Below are 16,558 nucleotides of genomic sequence, written 5' to 3'. Positions count from 1 at the left end.
AGTGCTTTCATTAAGTATTTTCCTTATTTTCAGAGCAGGTGCTTGTTCCCATTCTTAATGAATCACTCTGCTCACTTGTAAACAAGACCTTTATTAGCTCCACAAGCATGTGGTTTTTTTCTATTTATACCTTTTCCATATCAATATTTGAAAGCACACTACCCGATGCTGAATTCTTTCTCCATGCCCTTTTCCATCCCTGCTGCCTCTTTCCCACCTCTTCTTTCTATTCCCTGTCTGTTCACAGTTTGCACTCTCCCAGGTTTATCCGTGCTGATAAAAATCAACCCTAGATTTTGTTTCCTTTGTTGGCCTGAATTAAATAATTGGGAAATTCCTTTCTGAATTATATTCATTCAAAGGAGATCTTCATATCCCTGTATAGGAATAGTCCTTTAAGTGCATTAGAAACTGGTGGGAACTGAATACCTAAATCCTCCAGGCAGATCTCTGAAACTCTACTGTCCACCTTGCTTTGGAGAAAGCTACGCACCTACTTACTTATTGGATGCTTCTGCACCTTGTATTTTAAATTCTGATCTTATTAGTATTGGGAATTAGTGTTCTGGGGTTTAAACACGTGAAAACAGGGTGCTGCTTCCCCTCTCCCACCAGCTGTATCTAGGGACAAGACTTCAGTTTCCTTTACCACAAGTGCTAGGAATAGCTTTGTAATGTAAATAGGCACTTACGGTATTTTTAACAAGCACCTGCTTTATCACGCTGCCTAATGAGAGCCTGGACAGAAATGCAGTGAAAGCAAAGGAAGGTAAGACTACTATTTAAGCTAATTAACAGCAAATTAAATTAAACTGACACACACATATATTTTGGGCTTCTGCATCCAAGGGGAGAGAGTGCTGCAGAGATTTCATTATTCACATTTCCCATCATCTGCTTTTTCCCAGCACCTACCTACCCAATTACCTGGGGAAGGAAGAGGGAGAAAGATACTAAAGCCAATAAGATAATTCTCATTTACATAATAATTTTTCTGCATTGTGTTTAATAGTCTGCGAGTAAGTGTAGGAGAATATATAGTCCATTCTTTAAAAAGCTCCAATGCACTAATTGAAATTAAATTACATGGAACTCAGTCTCTGTCTTCTGTTCATTGGGAGATAATATGCAAGCCACAGTTTTATGTGTTATTACTAATACTGATAGATGAACCACTGTACTCACCACAGAACCACTTCCCAGATGTGTTTCCCCTTCCTTCAGCTGTAGGTGAGCTTAAAATGATGTTTTTCCCCATTAAAATGGCTCATTTGGTGCACCCAGGATTGCAATCCTTTAGCATTCAAGACAGTCATCACTGCAGGTAGCAGCGCCTATTTGCGGCATTAACACTGGGTAATGCAACTGCATTCTTTTTTCAAATTACTTTGCATATGTTATAGCTCAATTAATCTGTCAGGGTGACATTTCCATCACAAACAAAATTTAAGAGAATTTAATGCTAAGTTGGCAGGCCTAGAAGGCGGAGTGTAATGTTACGTTCCTCGGAAGAGGCGAAACGTCAGGACCTACTTCCCAGCCCGTCACGCGAGCTGCTGGGGCGGGAGCACGGGTCTTGCTGGTGCTTGCGGAAGGTTCAGGCTACGTGGCAGCTTGCTCCTTGCTTTCTCTCCGAGGCTGCTAATAAGGGAGCCAATTAGTGCCAGTTGTGATGTGAGCACTTTTTCCACCACGAGCTGGATTGAGACCTTTATTTCATTTTGCACATGCAGAGGCACGCAAAATGTTCAAGCATGGAAAAAATCCACAAATTCTGAGGGTTTAGAGTATCCCCATGGAATTTATTTATTGCTTCAGACTTGTGGCTTTCATTTAAATAAAAAAAAAAAAAGGTTTCTTGCCCTTCTGATGGTGAAACTAATTTTCATCATCTAAACTAATACCACCACCACCACCACCCCCCCGAGCTACTTGTGCTGAAATGGGCTTTCTCTCCTTGGTGACTCTGGGACCTTGGAATAACAAGTTGCCAAGATTGGACATCAGTCCTCACTGCTGATCACACCAGAGACAGCCTGCCAACACTCCAGGTGCCACATGACATTTCCCAGCACAAAGCAGAATAACCAATGAGCTCTGTGCTATTGTTTTCCAGCTTTTTATGATCTGGAGTGAACAAGATGGGGATGAAGAGCCCCTCCATCGCTGTCTCTGTCCCAGGTGGCCCAATTGCATCCCAAGCTCTCAGCAGGTTCTGCTGAGGAGTGCCTGGTCCTCACTTCCATCACATTCTAATGTGGGAAGTACATTGATCTGCTTCTCTGCATCAATGCTGCCTTCTGCTTGGACCTCTGCAGGGTTAAAGATAAGATAAACTGTCCCTTCTCCCACAGGGCTCCTCCAGGACCTGGTTTCTCTCCTCCTGCAGACAGACTTTTGCTCTTAGAGGATGCAGAAGGAGGTCTGTGCAGAACTGTCCCAGAGGATGATTTATACCAGGCAGCTGTCTTACCCACGCTTGAGGAGTCCTGCCAGTGGTCCGAAAGCACTGAGTAGCTCAGCGGAGGGTGCAGTGTGCCAAGCACAAGGCTACAGGGACTGGCATTTTACAAATGCATGAGGTGCCATGCCCAGCTCCCATCAGCAGGGCCTGGGAGTGTCGCCACCAACTTGAAGAAGGCTGGACCTACTTTAGATTACTAAGTCCTGCCCTAAAGACCTAAGATCTTCTAGAAGGATGAAATTTCCTTTCAAAGAAACTGATCAAATACTGCTCACACACTACGAGGGTATCATTTTCCATCAAGGTAAATGGGAATGCAGGCTCCCCCCTGTGCTTTAGATGAGTCATCAGACAAATGTTCCCGAAAACCTCCTGTCAAATAGACTTTACATTAAAGGCAGCATCAGAAAGCAGAAAGTTTTTTTCTCAGGACATGTATTAAGTCCTGCAGCTAATTAATCCATGCATTTACAAAAGAAATGCTTGACAATACACATAGTTCAACTGAGTTCAAGATATGAAAGAAAATATCAGAACAGGAAACCTACACATCTCCTTTGGTCCGTAACATATCTCCTTAGCAGCAAATTCCAGAAAGAAACTTCATTTTTTTTTCCTCTCAAGTAAAATCCTCTGTGTCAAACCCTGTTTTTTGACTCAGTCCACTAACTTGTGAGTGTGAAAACCCTGTGTAAGGGCTCCAGGTTCTGCACCACTGACTTTAATAGGAATGCACTTGGGAAAGACCATCGCCCCAGTGCAGTTCTTGGTGGAGATGCAGAATATTTGAGTGCAGAGGAAGCAATGCAGAACTTCTTCCTCAAACACACAGCAGATGTGCTTGGGTACCTGGCTGACACGAGCATGAGGAGGATCCAGCTGGTGAACAGTAGAGATGTAGCACTGATGGCTGCTTCACTGAGGTCCAGCTCTTGGTTTGGGTGTTCACACCAGCATCTCATGGCTTTTGCGGCAATAGCACAAGATTCTGTGCAGGTCTGAGTCCCTTATCCTTGGGAGGAACTCCTGGAGGAACGGATAGGTTGGAGAGACCTTCTAGTCACTAGTGATGATGGCTTTCCAAAGAGAAGATAGATCTTATGGAATTGGCTCTGTTAACTACCCCAGTCTCCAAGAAAAAGCAGACCCACAGCAAAGGAAAGGGAGAGGGTTGGAAGCTATGGTGTGAAATGAGACTAAGCGCCTCTGCTTGTTACAGCAGGTGCTACAGCCATAAGACATCTCTAATAGCGTGACCATGAGAGCTGTGCCAGTTCAGCCAGTGCTCACTGTAGATACTGATGATCTCTACACTCAGTCAAGCCTTCCACTGTACAGGCATCTCCAGCCATAGGTGGAAAGGTGTGAGCTCTCGTGATCTGAGACAGATTAAGCTAAGGATAACAACATACCAGGAACATATTGACACTCGGCTTGGAGGAGAAAGAGAGGTTGTAACAGGCTGGAGATTTAAGAAATAGCAGCAGTCACAAGTGTAATCCCGGAGCTTGGACTCCATGGGAAATCCTTGTTTTCTGTACCAAGCAGGATTGTGCCCTGCCTAATTCTTTTCCGGAGTGGAACTGGGAGTCAAATGATATGAATTGCTAGTTCATTGGTTTTATGGGGCTTCTGTAGGTTTAATAATTCAGTTTATAGCTGTGTAGTGCAATTGTATTGCTCATTCCTTCTGTCAACAAATGAGGCCATTTACAGAGTTCTGGCTTGACTGTGTGGGGTTTAAAAGCTGACCAGATATGAGGACAGTGGGAGGGAATACACAGACCCCCTACACCAGTGACAGTGTGGTTCCTTCTCAGCCATCAGTAAAAGAGTTCCCCAGCACAGTTTCATCTCCTAGCACTCACATCTGAGCCATGGAGAACACAGCACCAGGCTCAGTCCTGATGGGATCCAGGGGGAAATGAAGTGCCTGGCCATCAGGCAGCCTGTGAAAGGGCACCCGCTGTCCCAGGGCTGGAGGCCACCCCTGTGCCACACACACCAGCGCTGGCTGGCAGCACAGGCTGGCTAAGGGGTGTAAGTCTGACCCTGCTACATCCTCCTGCATGTGAGCCAGGGTTTCATTGCAGGGAACATATCAGATGGCTGGTGGGAGTGAAAAAATCCCATATATCGCTGTGCCTGCAGCTATGTCCATGCTTACAAGTCCCAGCTCTCAGGGCAGCCGTCTTATGGGGACACAGCTCCTGCATCGCTGCCTGCAGCCACTCACACCTCACAGGCCCTCAGCACCAATGGAGCTGCTCTGGACTAGCCTGTGCCTCTCTGGGCAGACACGGAGAGTTGGTCTCCATGGAGCGTGCAGTAAGGGGGAAGAAAAAGGAAAGACTTACTCTAATAAATACCTCAAATTCAGCACTGACACCATTGTGGGTTTTCAAGCTACTGAATCTTTCTTTTTTAGCTTTCCAGAAACACACAATCATGTATCACATTTGCTTGAAAAAACACTGGCTGACAGTTCTCAGCAGCAGAGTAAATATGGAAAAGATGAATAGGAGAAGATACCAATCAGCTACTGAATGGATTTAAGAATGAATTAATCCAGTCTTGTCATTTCTGTGTTCAGCAGTGTAATGCTCAGTCCACACAAAAGACCCCTGGAGAAGCACAGAGATGCTGGCCACCATGTATACTTGGGTGCTCCCTACGTTGTGTGTGCAATGTGACTAACTTGTGCAAGGAAAATGCATCCTGAGGTCATAGATAGATCCTGAGGTCAGGAGTCAGTGCTATCAGGGCTCTGGCTGTGCAGGCCTGTACCTTAGGATGATGCTATTAACACACAAAGCTCATTTCACATTTCCTGTCCAGTTTAGGCAGGGCAGTGTGTACTGCAGGCAGTTGGTACAGCGCAGCAGGGAGCCAGGACCATCCAAATGGTCTGAGGGCTGCTAAGACCTGTTACATTGCCTTTACATAAAGACCTCAACAGATGGGGAGGTAGGGGACAGAGTGGATCTCAAGTTATTCCATGTAGCTTAATTATTTCATAATAACATCTTTCATGCATCTTAGAAGCTTGGAAGGACTCCTTTCATGCCTAATTGCAAGGCTTTCTGAGAAAGCAATCACTGCTCAGAGGCATTTTCCAAGGATTTTTGTCTTTTGCATTTGTAACATCAGTCAAGCAAACCACTATTCAGCAGTCTCTGTAGTCTGGCTCCCGATTTAACCTCTCCTGTAAAACCTTTGGATATTATTATCCTTTCCCTATTTGTTCATGTCTTATGAGTACAGATGCTTATTTGGAGCTTGCATTAGCGCTCTTGCCAAACAAAGAGAAGACATGAAAGGAGCAAAGAGAGCAGTTAAGTTGAAAGTCTCTTGGATGGGCTTGGAAGTTATTTGTTACCAAATGAGAAGCAATCTTTCATCTGCTTTCACCTGGCGCCACTTCAGTGCGGTGGGGAGTGGAGGAGGAGGGTAGGCATCCAGTCACAGGTGGGGAATCTCTGCAAAGGACTCCAGCTCATGTCAGATGGGAGAAGGCTCCCTCAGGGTGTGCGTTTGAACACTTTATCCCTGGGCTGCAGGACTACAAAGACTCATGCTGAGCAGAGGCATTTTCACCATGTCATTCACTCCCCCTGGCTTACAGGAACAGTAAAGTCAAGTCTAATACCCCCGCTGTGCGCGGGTGCACACACACAATGCTAGCAGCAGCTGCGTGCCTGGCTGCCCGGGACGGTTGGCGTGCTGAGCGGCTACAGCACCAACAGGAACCCTAGCCACCATGGCCACTCACCAAAGAACAGCCAAGCCATGGGAAGAACAGAGTTTCCCCTCATACTCAGGTCACCCCAGCGCAAGGCTGGAGGGATAGGCAGAGCTGGATGAGGAGATGCAGCAAGATGAGCCTCATGCAGGCTGTGGGAGCTGTTCCCCCCAGTGAGCAAGGACATGGTGTTCCCCATCCCTCATACCAGAGTGGCTTCGCAGACCTCCTGGGAGTAAACACACAGCAACTGTGACCTTTTGAAGCTTTCTTCCACTGAGCAATAGTTCTCTCTAATCACACAACCATTAATTGTTTTGTAATAAACACATTCCCTCAGTAGTCAGTGGGAGTTGGACACAACAGCTCTACTGCTCATGAAGATTGCTTTGCTCCAGCTGTTCCTGTGGTACTGATCCTGGAGACAGTGGGCCCAGGCCCACTTCAAATAGAAGGACTGAAGGGGGCAGGGCTACTATATCTCATGTTGCTTGTGTCCCAAGGAACATTAATTCCCCTCCTAGCCAGCCTAATTTGCCTGCATTTTGTCTGGAAAGCCAGCTGGTGGCTCCTCAGAGTATTTTGTGATTACTCATGAAATAGTAAATTCCCCGCCAGGGGAGGTTTAGATTGGACATGAGGAAAAATTTCTTTACTGAAAGAGTGGTTAAACATTGGAACAGGCTGCCCAGGGAAGTGGTTGAGTCACCATCCCTGGAGGTATTTAAAAGACGTGTAGATGAGGCGCTTAGGGACATGGTTTAGTGGGCATGGTGGTGTTGGGTTGACGGTTGGACTCGATGATCTTAGAGGTCTTTTCCAACCTTGATGATTCTATGATTCTACTCCTCAAAGTATTTCAGAGTGTTTGACTCCTCAAAGTGTTTCAAGAGCCGCTGCTCCAGCTAGTCAGAAATACCCAAAGAGCTTCTCTTAATACCTGACCTGTATGTTCACACCTCTCATCTCTGCAGAGTAACCTGGAGACGTCACTTCTTACTATGAGCAAACTGCATGCCCCATCACACATGAACCATAAGTCCATATTGGGTTCACAGCTGGAAGGAGGTGAACAGAGAGTCAGTGCATCCCAGCAAGTGCCGTAACCATGGAGCATGACACTGCTTTGGCTTCAGTCCCTGCGTGCGGGCCTGGAGAAGCGAGAGGCACTCGGTGGTTGTGCCCAGGCCTGTGTTCTCCTGATCTGGAGAAGTGGTGATGGTGGGGGTTTCCTTCTGATGAGGTGGGGAAGAAGCATCAGGAATCATGGCCACCCTCTGATGACCTTTGTACATTTAAAATCCAACTTTACAGTAAAGAGTCAGGCATCGCTTTACCAGCTACATTTTGTTCTGTCAGTTCTGGAAAGATAAGTAGCAAAGCAAAAGACAGGAATCATAAGAATGGCAAACCCACACTGGAAGTGGTCCTTGCACAAAACCCAGGGAAGTTTGATCTCTTATCAGACAGCATCAGGCTACCATGCTGCTACAGGACAGAGAGCTAGTCAGCCCATTTAGAATTCCTTTTGATCTGGTAAACAGATACCAGATGTGCTGCACAAGGTGTCTGTGTACACGTCTGTCACACAAAAACCACAGCTCACACCTGCAATACCTCTGCTGAAACCGCACACAGAAGATACGTTGCTAGCAGTTAGGCTCTTACAAATACAAGCTCAGGAAGTCAAGACCTCTGAGAAGTGTTCTTATGAGAACAAACACAGGTCCATGGAGTATTACTGCTTTAGATTTGATAAGGATCTGTTAATGCTCTTTCCATTCTCCATCACCACCTAACTAGGTTTCCTGGCTGTAAGAGCGCAAATCGGGTCCACAAGGAACATCCCTGGAGAAAGTCATTGCCATCAAACTGCTGCTTCTCCAAGCTGCTCATTAACTGGGCTTTCTGAGTGCTGCTGGTCTGCCTGGCTGCTGCTTTAAAACCTGAAGGGAAGGGTTTTTTCTGCTCAAGATTTTTCATTTCTTGTTTACCTGTTCATTTTAGTTTGGGAAGGAGGCAGCTTCTTTTTATTTGTGCTGTGAATAGAAAGCAAACCGAGGTTTCCCCAGGCCTCCATCTCACGAGGAATGGTGTCAGTGCCAGCCTCCCAGCTCCATCAGCATTGTGGCAGCCAAGAGCACTCAAACATATCACGAATGCTAACTCCACACCTCCTGTGTGACACCAGCACCACACCAGTCCACTGGCCCTAAAGCAGGAGGGACGAGTTGTTGCCATACTTTCAGCTTCTAGCCAAGGCCAGATCTCAAGACCTCTCAGTTGTTCAGGAGAAGCTTTCCACATTTGCAAAGAAAACTCATCTGGCATGCTTTTGTTGGCTTTGTCAGAGTCACCCTGACACTCACACTTTGTAGATCTTGTCCAGGATTTGAAATAACACCAGGCAGCAGAATTAGACATAAGGGAAAGAACAGGGTGCTATTATGTGATAAATCAAAGCATTCAGTCATGAGGCCAGAAACACTTGCATCAGAGGGAGCTCAGAATAGAAGTGGAGCATCAAAAATTTTGGCCACTGGAGTACCACAAAGATCTAACAACCCTAGTGTTTTCATAGCTGATTTTAATAGCCAGGTCTCGGTATCTTTGTTGTAACTCTGTAGTCAAAGCACATTACAAAGACTCTTTTCCTACAAGTCCATCAAGGGCTTCACCAGGCCCAGCTCCAGGAGAAAACGTCCTTCCAGATCTGGCATAGCTGATTTTTGAGAATACATAGTTGAGCAAGATCTGCGGGAAGCTCTCCACTTATATTAGTGTCATCCTTCACCTTGATGATAACTAAAAATAAAGTGCTGCAATAATGAACTAGATTGACTAAGACAGATGCTGCTTTTAACATGTGTACTGTAATTAACTTACACAAGGCTAGAAAGCTCCATCTCAGCCTCTTCCCACAGTGGAGGAAGTTTGGCTTTCTAATAATAGGAGCTGGTAACACATGTTGAATTATAAAGTAATCAAAGTTGGTTTTGGCAGGAACAATCCAGATTTGTCGTGCTTCCATTTAATCTCCAAGTCTGACAGGCATTCATCTCCCAGTGGACCGGCTGCTTTTCTTGTAGTTCCTTCTGAATTTCTTTCCTCTGGTATAAGGTAGGGCACAAATTCTTCACAGTGGGAGGGGAGGATTGCTTTCTCTGACTGCCCTCTTGAGAATGCATGTGCTGACTTGCTCTCACATGCCATATGGTTTGCACACACTAGTTAGCAACCACACACACACATTGCGGCTAATCTGGATGCACGTTATGTGTGCACACCCACACAAAACCTGGCGCAGCTATAAGCTATATGCTTCAGTTGGAGTGGCCTCACCCTGAACTGTCACATATGGGATCACACAGCACTGTCTGAGCAGCGGATAAAAGATGTTTCGCTGCCCTCTTCCATTTTCCAGCTTGCATGCATGCAATATTGTGCAATGTTCTTTCATTGCCTTTTGCTGCTGTTGACATAGACTTCCATTGTTATTCTGGGACACAGCCTTGACAGTAAAAGTTAGTTATTAACTTTCCTCACAAATTCTCTCCTAGCCCCAATTTTCAGATCCTGATTCCAATCAGTCTTAGCACCCTTCCTGGCACTCCAGCTGTCTTAGGATCATCACTGGTATCACCAGTTCCCTCCTGCACGCCTGACCTTCTCCCTTCCTTTACAGTTCCTCAGATGCACTCTCCTTTCTTACTTGCTAAGCCCTTGCTTGGCCAAATCACATCTTTAAGTAGCGATCTAGCAGGAATGCAGTTCAGGCAGCCAGTCCCTTGCTGGCTTTGATCTCATCAGCTCAACTAACATCCACAGTAACTAGGTGAGAGCAAGGGCTTCTGTGTATTCTAAATACCCAGAATCCATACTGAGCTGTTAATTTGGGCTGCTGGACCATGTCCTGTGCCTTTTTGCTAGTGTTTCCTGCCAGGTTAAGAAGTCCATAATGCCCTCACATCTCTAGCTTGCTTTGTCAAGATGCCCTCCTTCATGCATCCCAGTGCATGCAGAGCATCCTGGAGGTAACACAGAAGCTGTCCCTCTTCATTTCACTACTTCAGATCAGCTTGACTAACACTAACTGACCCTCATCCTACTATTACATTTGCTGCCTGCATTTCCCTGTGCATTTTTGCAGGAGCTGTGCAGATTTGCAGGACAATTTCTCCTAGTCTGACGCAATTTCTCCTATGCTTCCACACATAAAAAACACACTCCCACAATAATGTTTGTGCACTGTTTGTGTGTGCGTGCAGACACCTGCTACAAATCCTCATTCTTGAAGGGACATCTCCAAGGCAGAAAAGTATGTCTGTAATGGGCCAGGAGTGCACTCATGCAGACAGCCATCGGCTGCAAAGGCTGCACCTCCCAAAGCCCATGCTCAACAAGCATCACATGCAAAGGCTTCAACCCACTTGGGGCATTGCTCACACAAATGAACGCCCTCCCAAGCTGCTGCAGCTCCACAGTATTCTAGCTTTGGGTATGTGCAACTTTGCAGACCTGCTGGGGACAGCCAGTGTCTGAAAACCTCACCTAAGAGTCCTCAAACGTTAACTGGAAGTGAGCAATGGGGAGTTTATTGAGACGCAGTTAAAGAGCCATTTAAAAAAAATTTTTCCCAGTTTTTATCTCATTAGGATGCCAGGCAAAAAGTTTTTGGCCATGTCCACATTGCGTAGCACTGACCTGGCTTCCACAAGCACCATCTGCCTCCTCTGACTTCTGGGGAGGTAGAGAGAGCTCAGGATCCACCAGACATGCAATGCCCTAGGTGGACAAAGATACAAATGATATTTCCTGACTGCCTGCTCCAGTGCAGACTCAACAAATTCAGCCTTGAATTTGCTTTGGTGTAAGGCCTAGCCTATCTCTTGCCACTTGCTTGTTATTTATTTGTTACGTTTGGCTATTATACAAAGCAGTGGTCACTCACAGCACAAGTACAGTGCTGAGAGGAGTCAGCCTAAGAGGATTAGATGTAGTAAATCAGTGTAGTTTCCTTCTGATGGAGAGGAAAGGCATAAAAAAGAAAAGGCATAAAGCAGGAAAGCATTCTTGTAATGGGAGAGAAGGACATACACATGGAGAGGCGGGCTGTAACCATGTTAACTAAACAAGCCCTGCAGAGTTTACTGTCCCTTATGACTTTCATCTCTATCTGTTGAGCTTCCTAATGAGGACATGTGACTTCGCTTTGCTCTCACGTCACTTCAGATGATGCAAATCAGGTTTGCTCCTGACAGCTTTGTATGTTAACATCAGCAACAGGGAGGTCATGTCCCTGATCACCTCATTAGAGGCGGTGTCGGTAGCCCTGGGCAATCTGGCTGCCTGCTTCACTGCACTCAGACACATCTAAGGAAGAAGGGCTTAGCAACAGGTCCTGAGCACTGTGGGGGATACGAGCACCACGAGCAGGTGCAAGCTTTTCTGCTCGCCCCGAAACTCAATAGCTCCCTTTGCTGCAGCAGCCTGCATGCTGGGGTAACATCTCAGAGGTAGTGTGCTGTGCGTCAGAGGTGCTCTGTGTGGTGTCCATGCCGCAGTTGCCTTTTCTCCATAGGAGAAAGGCATTATGGGGAGCCCATCAAAGCCAGAGGACCCTCTGTTTCATGATCCAGTCTGCTGCCATACTTCCCCAGGGCTTTATTTACAGCTCTGCTCTTCACCACAGATGAGTGCTCTGAACTGTGCTATAATGGGGAGAGCTTATAACTGGCTCAGGGGAGACCTCATCGCTCTCTACAACTACCTGAAAGGAGGTTGTAGCGAGGTGGGGGTCGGTCTCTTCTCCCAAGTAACAAGCGATAGGACGAGAGGCAATGGCCTCAAGTTGCGGCAGGGGAGGTTTAGATTGGACGTGAGGAAAAATTTCTTTACTGAAAGAGTGGTGAAACATTGGAACAGGCTGCCCAGGGAAGTGGTGGAGTCCCCATCCCTGGAAGTATTTAAAAGACATGTAGATGAGGCGCTTAGGGACATGGTTTAGTGGGCATGGTGGTGTTGGGTCGATGGTTGGACTCGATGATCTTAGAGGTCTTTTCCAACCTTAATGATTCTATAATTCTATGATTCTAATGCACTGCAGCTTTCATTGAGACAAGAAGCAACTGCCTCATGTGGGCTGGGGTGGTCAAACAATTGGACAAAAAGGTAGAGAAAGAAGCAAACAGTGCCCTCACAGCACTATCAGTACCAGAAAGGTGCCATTTTAGTTCACATTTGAAACCAAATGCTGCATTTCAAAGCATGATGCTTTGATTCAAGCTAAGCACACCCCTAATTAAAACAAAGTACTGGTACTTTGCTTGTGGAAGATAAGGAAATCTTGACAAGGGTCAAGTTTCATGGCATAGAAATTACATATTACAGAAAGTACAATGTGCTGGACATTTCTGGCATCCCTTGGGGCAGTCCCAGCAGCACTTGCCCCTGGCAGCAGGGTACCAGCATTTGCTGTATTGCAGTTACATACATGATTTTCCAAGGCTTATATTTCAGTTGAATCAAAAGTTTGCATCCAAACATACAAAGGCTTCTCAGGTAGACATATGTAATGTAAACGTAACTCTCCCAGCTCTCTTCCAACCCAGAAGAGAAGAATGACATCTCAGTTTCCTCAGGTTTGTGCCTTTGGACCAAGGGTTAACCAAAACCAAGCTCTTCCAAAGGGAAGTCAGATCCATAAATTAAAAAGGTGGAATGGAAACATGTAACAGAGGCTCTGGCTGCTCTGACTTCTGAAGGTTTTGCAAATGGTGCCAGGTAGGAAACACTGCTCTGAACATTTCCATGATTTCCAGAAGAGAACACGCACTTGCAAATACAATACACACACAACGAATGCCTGTGCAAATAGCAAATAGAACATTCATCCATCTACTCTGGCCCTTTATTATAAGCTACTGCTTTTCCCTCATGCTTCTCACTGCTACTTAGCAAAGGTAGCAGGAGAGCAGAGTTTAAGCAGCTGACCAGACAATGCTGTAGTTGGAGCATTTTGTGTTCAGTGAGAGATCCCCCTTCCCCTCCAGTGATGAAAAGGAACAGGGAAAACCCGCTCTGCCTGGCCCAGACTGTTTCTGGGATGAGGAGAGTCAAGAACAGCCCTGGCTGCCAATCTGGGAAGGAACCTCACTGCCAAGAGTGAGAGCACAGTCCTGTACAAGGAGCAACAGGTCACAGCTCACAGGCCATGGAAGCGTGGCTATAGCAGACTGGGAGAGGAGGCCCAAAATTTAGTAATGAGGCAAGGGAGTACGGAGTGGGTGATGTTTTGGGGGACTAAACCATCAGAGATGATGAAGACTCTGCTGGGGACTGAGAGCCAGGACAAGGACAGGCTGGACTCCAGGGAATCCCATGTTCCCAGAAACTGAGACCTCACAAGTGCTCTGATGGAAGGTTAGGTGCAGCCTCCCAGGCTGATCTAGGATGAGGTACTTGTCAGCACTGAGAAATGCCAAACCTCCTGGCACCTGGAAATGCCAAGCCCTGTTGCTGCCATGGGACCTCCAAGCTGGTGGGGACAAGAGCAGAGGACAGCCATACCAGTATTCTCTGCCACCTTCTCACCCAGGTACAACCACAAACCCTGAAGAGTGGTTTCCAGCAGAATTACCCTTTAGGGCAAGATTACAGCATGCAGCAGCTGTAAATGCAACAAAATTTAGCTGGCTGTTTTTTCTATGGCTCTAAGTTCTGAAAATGCAGTCAAAGCCACTTTCAGCTAGTTTCACTTAAAAAAAGTCTAGCAAACCTGCAAGTTTCACACAAAACACAAGCCATAAACCATCAAAGGTTCTGTTAGAGGGTTGGTGAACTTTAGCAATGCCTTTGATGAAAATGGTCTGAGTTTCAAGTGTGTAATGAAACCCCAAATCATTCAAGTTTCACATGGTTGCAAATATTTCTCACAGTTCTGATCAAAGGTGTATTCAGCAGGGAAGAAGCTTTGATTTTGCAGTACAGGGGATATGCTGAAATTTTGAAAGCCGGGTCCTGGGATTTAGATGAGCAGTTCTTCTTGGAAGTGATACAGCTAAACTTAGTAACGCTTAGGGGGAAGTAACATGAAGATGGCATATTTGCATTCCTCCTATTACCCCTAACCCCCTTCCCAGGGGGAAGTTTTAATCCCCCACACTGACATTCAGGAGGCTGCATGCCCCTGCAGCATGTGTGGGTTCAACAACTGCCCTCCTTACATATCCATTTCCAATACTTTTCCCTGACTTCACTCTGCTGGCTGCTGACATTGCTGCTCTGCAGCACAGCGCTTCAGAGGAAAAGCTCAAGTGCGTTTTGAAGAGGAGGCATTAATGCTGCAGGACTGGTTGCTGACCCACATTCCAGCAGACAGATGCAAAAGGCATGCAGCACAGCTGGTGAGGTTTCCCTGGCTGCCTCTACAGGGTGCCTCCACCACCCTGTGTCTCCCTGGCCAGCACCACCTTGGGTGGAACAGGAAAGCCGCTGCATCTTTCACTGCACTCAGTGACAAGACCCAAATCCCCCCTAGAGCCAGAGGCATATGTAAATGTCTGGTTTTAATACCACCGCCTTGCTGTGAAGTCTTCATTTGTGACAAAGATTTCCATAGCAACAGACTGATCTCACTAGCAGGACTATGGTCCCCTTGGAAGAGCAGGTGGAAGGAGGGAATAGAGAAAGCACAACGCCACACAAAATGCTATAGAGAATCGGATACAGGTATTTACGTAACCAAAGTACCAGGCTTCAGCCTGTCAGAGCTCCCAAAGAAAGGGATTTCACAAGGAAACCTGTGCAGAGGATGCTGTGAATGCATTAGACTGGGGCTAAGGAGACACGGACTCTGCACAAATCACACCTCCCCATCTTGATTTGCCCCCCATGCACAGCGCAGGGATCCTGACACTGCTCTCCTTTGCGGTGACACCTTGCCTACCTAAAGGGACATGTCACAGGTATCTCAGAGGCTGAGAAGCACTTTCAGGTGCTGCAGCCCTCCAGCTAGAGGTGTGCAAAACAGGACAGATTATATACCATGCATCAGCAGGTGTAAACACTTATCACAGCCCTGCCAGATATTTGCTCTATCCCCAGATCACCTCACTAGCCTATTTCTGTCCCCCAAAGGCAGCAGCTAGTAACACTGTCCTACCAGACTGTTCCATAATTAGCCACAGACTAATCAATGTTTAGATACTGCCTTTAAATCCTTAGTTACTTGGCACTGCAGAAATGCAGAACTTTGTCATGCTGATAGATACAGCTCTGTTACACCAAAGATACATTGCAGATGCTGTTTTTCCTAAGAACACCCCATTTTACAGGCAGCCTGGCATGATACTATGATTCATTCCCATATCCAGTTTCCGATTGGTATAAATAATATGCACATGCATTACAGAGCCATCAACTGCTGCCTAAGAGGCAGTAACAGTGTTTGGTCAGTAAGGGCCGGAGCACCTAAGGACTTTTTTAGGCAACAGCAAGTTTTGCTTTCTAATGTGTTTTGCTTCTTGATAATTTTATTATTTTCACTGAGATATTACAGTAAGTGGCTTGGTAGCACCTTGTGATTCTGACAAATAAATTGCATCACGGCAATTTAACTGCGAAGGTAGCACCTTTGACTGGCATATTTCACTTTAATGTGTCTAGAGGCATTTATGCAGAAAGCCCTGCAAAGGCAAAGCAGATTTTTTTCCTCCAGTCTGTGTAACTCCCTATTTAGTTGTTTTTATTGTCCAAATAAGAGGCTACTGTTATAACAGGTTCAAAGACTAGAAGCTTCAAGGGGGAGAGAACAAGATCCAGCATCACAGAAAACTTTAGTATCTTTAGCTTTAGTATTAACCGACTTAACACTTCACCCAGCAACACCAAACCCCATTGTTCCTGAAATTCAAGCGTAATAAAGGTCATAGTGCTTTCCAAGATACTGACAAATATGTTGAGGAGCTTTTTCTACACAGATTTCTCTGAAGTCCTGAATGCTTTCATTGCTGAAGGCACCATCATTGTGAGAATTGTAACTATTTCCTTTACTCTACTAAAGCCAGTAGAGTATGCCCCAAAAAGACACATTCAGTTCTTAGGTTTTAGGATGACTGTGTGGATTCACATATTTGTTAATAATTCCTACATACACTCAGTCTTGTTCTTACTACCACTAGCTTCTGCTTACCAGAAGCATCACCTTACTGCTCATGTCTCCTACCCCATCACTCCCAAAGCAGAAAGTTGAGTTAAAGGGTGCCAGAAAAATTAAAAAAAAAAAAAGTCCCAAACAAGAAACCTTAAGTGCAGGAAAAGCTTTATTATCACCCTCTTGCAAAGCTTAAACA

At 45.9% G+C, this 16,558-nt stretch overlaps 1 protein-coding gene across 1 annotated transcript in view; it reads right to left on the bottom strand.

The window, feature by feature from the left end:
• RALY (RALY heterogeneous nuclear ribonucleoprotein) overlaps positions 1–16,558 on the bottom strand; it is a 168,102-nt gene that overhangs the window by 151,032 nt on the left and 512 nt on the right. The gene's annotated exons all lie outside the window — the stretch shown is intronic.

Source organism: Aptenodytes patagonicus, chromosome 14 (assembly GCF_965638725.1).
Source record: "Aptenodytes patagonicus chromosome 14, bAptPat1.pri.cur, whole genome shotgun sequence".
In the NCBI taxonomy this organism is placed as follows: domain Eukaryota; kingdom Metazoa; phylum Chordata; class Aves; order Sphenisciformes; family Spheniscidae; genus Aptenodytes; species Aptenodytes patagonicus.
This window is presented reverse-complemented; position numbering and strand designations above follow the sequence as displayed.